The sequence below is a fragment of the Nyctereutes procyonoides genome, unplaced genomic scaffold, assembly GCF_905146905.1.
Source record: "Nyctereutes procyonoides isolate TBG_1078 unplaced genomic scaffold, NYPRO_anot_genome, whole genome shotgun sequence".
NCBI lineage: Eukaryota > Metazoa > Chordata > Mammalia > Carnivora > Canidae > Nyctereutes > Nyctereutes procyonoides.
Genome location: NW_026575049.1, coordinates 68603056 through 68607920, shown reverse-complemented (window position 1 = coordinate 68607920; position 4865 = coordinate 68603056). Strand labels below are relative to the sequence as shown.

Sequence of the window (4865 nt, the reverse complement as noted above, 5' to 3'; positions counted from 1 at the left end):
GTGTGAGGCTGAGCCTTCACGGCTCTTGGGGTCTCAGGGGGGTTCAACTTTGCATCCGGGTCTCTGGGAAGTTACACACCACACACGGGTATGCAGACTTGGCCATTGAGAGTCCGGCTCAACCTGAGGCCGGTGTGTCTCCCACACGGACCAGCCAGTCTAGAAACCTCATTTTGCCACAAGAGGCCCTGCATTAACCCCTACTGTGGCTTGTTGGGCCTTTGTCAGCCGCATAAAGAGTCCATGCAAAGATTCCTGTGGTGGGGGCCTTAGAAAGTCTAGTGTCCTTTCCCCAGACGGCCCCAGAGCATAATGGTGCAGAACTGTTCTCCCAGCGAATGCTTTGGTGCCATTCCCCACCCCCCAGTCCTTCACATTCATGAGGAGAAGCCAAAGGGTCAAATGCAGCAGCCCATGGCCCCAGTGCCCTACGCGTCATCCACAATCAGGGGCTCTGAGGACCCTCCTTCCAGGGTTCTTTGGTTCCACAGCCGACAACACGACCGCCAGACCATCAACGCTCGTTGGGGCCAGTGACCTGCCCTCTCGGGGCTTCTTCTGGCGACAGACACTGTGGTCACCCTGTGAGTGGTCTCCCCTGTCCTCCCGTGGACCGTATGCTACTAATATATCTTCCCCCTCGTGTCAATAGGGCAAATATTGTTCATCCATTTTACGGAGAAGAAAACCGAGGCGTGGGCCAGTGAGATACTCACTCACTGAAGGGCCGAGTTAGAAATCTGTGTTTTGCCCAAGAGTCGTTGCAAATCTTAATGGTCAGAAAATACGCCCCAGAACTCTTGAAATAAAGTATAAAATTCAAAATAAAGCAAGGAATTGATCTCCGACGGTCAGTTCTTCCGGTAAAAAGAGGAAATGAGCTTTGGTCAGTTTCACAAAAGGAGTCGCCGTGCTTTACCTGTCTCTGTACCTGTGGTTCAAAAAAAGCTTTGTTTATTAAATTCTAAGCAGCCAGGGCAATTAAGACTTGCACGCACTGTGGTCTGAAACATAACTGTCGGTTAACATGACGCTGGTATTAAAGTCGCTATCAGGAAGCTTCATGTGTGGTTCCAGACCCTGGGGGAAAGAATGAGGGAAAAAAGAATAAGGCTTTGGAGTCTGAGGGTGTCTTAAGCATTTCTGCATTCAGTCACATCCATGAGCATAGCTGGATTTCCATAAAAATGTATTTCTGCTCAGAAAGATCATACTGGCCAAGCAGAGGAGTCCATTAAGATCACCTTCAGATCTTCCAGAACATCTGGCAGGGGCTGGGGGTGTATCTGACAATAGCCTAACACCTTCTAAAACCACTTAGATTTTGCCCACCTCACTAGAGAACCTTTGAATGTGGAAGGTGGGGAAATGCCGAAAGCACCCACTGGTCCTTCTGCGGCAACAAGGTGCTCTTCCGGTTGATTCCAATAACAAAGTGATTATGGCCACAGAACCGAGGGGAATTTGATCTCTGCCCATAGCAAAGCTTCCAGGGCAAGGAGAAGAGTTGTTGTTGTTGTTGTTGTTATTATTATTATTATTATTATTATTATTATTATTTTAGGAAAACTATTTGAAATATTTCCACGTCTACAACTCTGTTCTGACCCAGCTTCACTCCTCTGCTCCACCAAAAGTTTGAGCTGCACTTTATCATAGAATCTCATCAAAATGGCATCTCTCAAACCACCTCCTGCCACCAGGCAACATTTCTGCCTGGCTCCTGTGATTTTTAAGGTGGGGACCCTCCCTATCTGGGTGTGTGATTTCTAGAAATGAGTCCTGATCAGTCAGCTGATAGTGAGCAGGAAGTTGCAAGGGTTTTTCACCAAAACCATCACCTTGGTCGCTGCATTACATCTAAAGACTCCTTCTTAAAATAAGCATGAACTTTAGACCAATAGAGATAACAGGTAACTGGACAAACCTAGGCTGTTTGACATCTCATGTGCTAAAAGTTTGGAAATACATCAGGTGCTTATGTTGGTGACATGAGCCAGGGGCCAAGAGGTGCTCGGTAGACCTGGATTCACGAGAGCAACCCCTGCTCCATCTCATTGTGATTTCTGAACCCTTCTCATCTACAGGGACAAGTTGATGATACCGACTGTGGGCTAGACTTGTAAAGATTAGGCTCCATGTATGGGAAGCTCCCGGACAACAGCAGCCATTGTTAAATAGCAATAATAATAATGCTAAATTTCCTCTAGGCAATAGTTGACAACAAGGTTGTAAAAAAGCTGACTAATGACCCCTAAAGATGTTCACATGCTAAATCCACAGAACATGAGAATGGATAAAGGGATTTTGCAGATGTGATTGGGTCAAAGATCTTGAGATGAGGACAGCGTCTTGGATTGTCCAGGTGGGTCCAGTATAACCACAGGGCCCCTATAAGAAGGAAGCAGGGGAGGATTGATGTGATTATGGAACAAGGTGAGAAAGGGGCTAATGAGGGGCACCTGGGTGGCTCAGTCCATTAAGCGTCTGACTCTTGGTTTCAGCTCAAGTCATGATCTGGGGGTCCTGAGATCGAGCCCCATGTGGGGCTCAGCACTCAGCACAAAGTCTATTTGTCCCTCTCCCTCTACCCCTCCCTCTGCTCTCTCTCCCTCTCTCTCTCATAAATATATAAAATCTTGAAAGAAAAAGAAAGAAAGAGAGAGAGGCGATGAGCCAAAGAATGCAGATGACCTCTAGAAACTGGAAGAAGGGGCAGCCCAGGTGGCTCAGGGGTTTAGCACCACCATCAGCCCAGGACATGATCCTGGAGACCCGGGATCGAATCCCATGTCAGGCTCCCTGCATGGAGCCTGCTTCTCCCTCTGCCTGTGTCTCTGCCTCTCTCTCTCTCTCTGTCTCTCTCTCTCTCTCTGTCTCCATGAATAAATAAATCTTAAAAAAAATAAATTAAAAAAAATTGAAACTGGAAGAAGAAGATAGATGTCCCCTCAGAACCTTCAGAGGGAGCTCACCCTGCAGACACCTTGACTTCAGCCCAGTGAGACCAGTTTTGGAGTTCTGACCTCCAGTACCATCTAAGAGTCAACCCGTGTTGTTTTAAGCCACTGAGATTGTATTGATTTATTATAGTAGCAAGCAGAAACTCATACAACGATTATAAAACTTATTTTCTTGGGTGGCCCATAAGCTGGCTCTGGAGGCAATTTCCAACAAAACAACCTTTCTCTTTTTTTTTTTTTTTTTCAGAACAAGGGTATCACATATTTATGACATGCCTATTTCATACCAGTTTCAAAAGTAGATGAGCTCCCCCCAGAGAGTGTATGAAGTGAGAACAGAAGCCCTAAAGCAGACCCTAGAGTAGTGATTCCTAGACTTCCCTGTGATTTTGAATTACTTGGATTCTTGTTAAAATGGAGATTCTGGTAAGAACAAATACTACACTTGATCTTAGCCAAAAGGCTGAGAAGCAGGAGGATTTTATGCTAAATAAAATAAATCAGTCAGAGAAAGACAATAATCATATGGTCTCACTCGTATGTGGAATTTAAGAAACAAAACAGAAGAGCACAGGGGAAGAGAGGAAAAAATAAAACAAGATGAAATCAGAGAGGGAGACAAACCGTAAGAGACTCTTAATCATGGAAAACAAACTGAAAGTTACTGGAGGGGCGGGGGGGCAGGGGGAGATGGGGAAACCAGGTGACTGGTACTGAGGAGGGCACGTGATGAGATGAGCACTGGGGCTTATGTAAGACTGATGAGTCATCACTGACCTCTACCTCTGAAACCGTAACTTATAAGTAATATGTTATATGTTAATTAATTGAATTTAAATAAAATATTTTTTTTTAAAAAAAAATGAAGATTCTGACTCAGAAGGACTGGAGTGAACCCTGAATTTCTGCATTTCTAACATGCTCCTGATGACCCCGTGCAGCTGGTCCCCACAGTTTGAGCGGCCAGGGTCCAGGGGACCACTTCGAAGGGAGCACATTTGATTGGCACACAAGAGTCTCCACCAGTGGACTCGTCCGTTGGCAGTTCCCAAGTCTATCCAGGTCTTTGCAAAATTCCTTGACAGGTGCCCAGGTCTGCAGAGCGCTCATGACGGGCAGCACATCATTCACGTCCACTCCCACCAAGTGAACTGTACATACTCTCTCGGTTGGATCTGTTCCCAAGCAAATGCTTGCCAGGGTGATCCAAGCTGTACTTACCCTAATCATATATTTCAATCATATGATGAAGTTGATTAGTTGAAACCAACGAAATAGGACTGCAAGGAAAAAAAAAGAACAGAGCTTTTTCTATTAAAATTAAGTAAATGGATTTGGAAAGAGAATATAAAACCTGTCAAATCACATGGGAGTAAGTGTGTGGGGAGGGGTGGGGGATCCTAAAACTCTCTGCACTTTAGAATGCTTTAAGATATGCCTTCAAATTTTCACCCCCATTTTTAAAGAAACCAAAATCCTCCTCTGAGGACATCGCAGATGAGAAACATTTTGACAAGAAAAACTGTAAGGCTACGCGTCTGGTTCTTAGGTGAAAAACTGAAGGTCGAGTGGCCGCTGCCTCTCTCGGTGGTGGTGACAGCGGCCTCGCTTATGCTGCAGACCTCTGGTTTTACTTACACAACACTGCCGTTGCTGCCTACCAGCCCTGTCAAGACTCAGCACCACAAACCTGTCAGCGGCTGTGATTAATCTCTGTTTTTTGCAGAGGAAGAATCTGAAGCCAAAAAAAAAAAAAGAGTGAATCGACTGAGTTCTGGAAGCAGCCAAAGCCTCACCACCATCAGGCTGGATCATGGTGCCCCTGCCCAACCTCACCCTTCAAGGGGGCTCCCTGCTTAGAAGCAGCACGAGGCCAATCGACATGCACCCAAGTGTAGGAGA

General features: G+C 45.9%; 1 pseudogene; it reads right to left on the bottom strand.

Annotated features, from left to right (window-relative positions):
- Positions 1-3260: 3260 nt before the first annotated feature.
- Positions 3261-3438, bottom strand: LOC129512246 (U2 spliceosomal RNA; annotated as a pseudogene).
- Positions 3439-4865: the final 1427 nt, after the last annotated feature.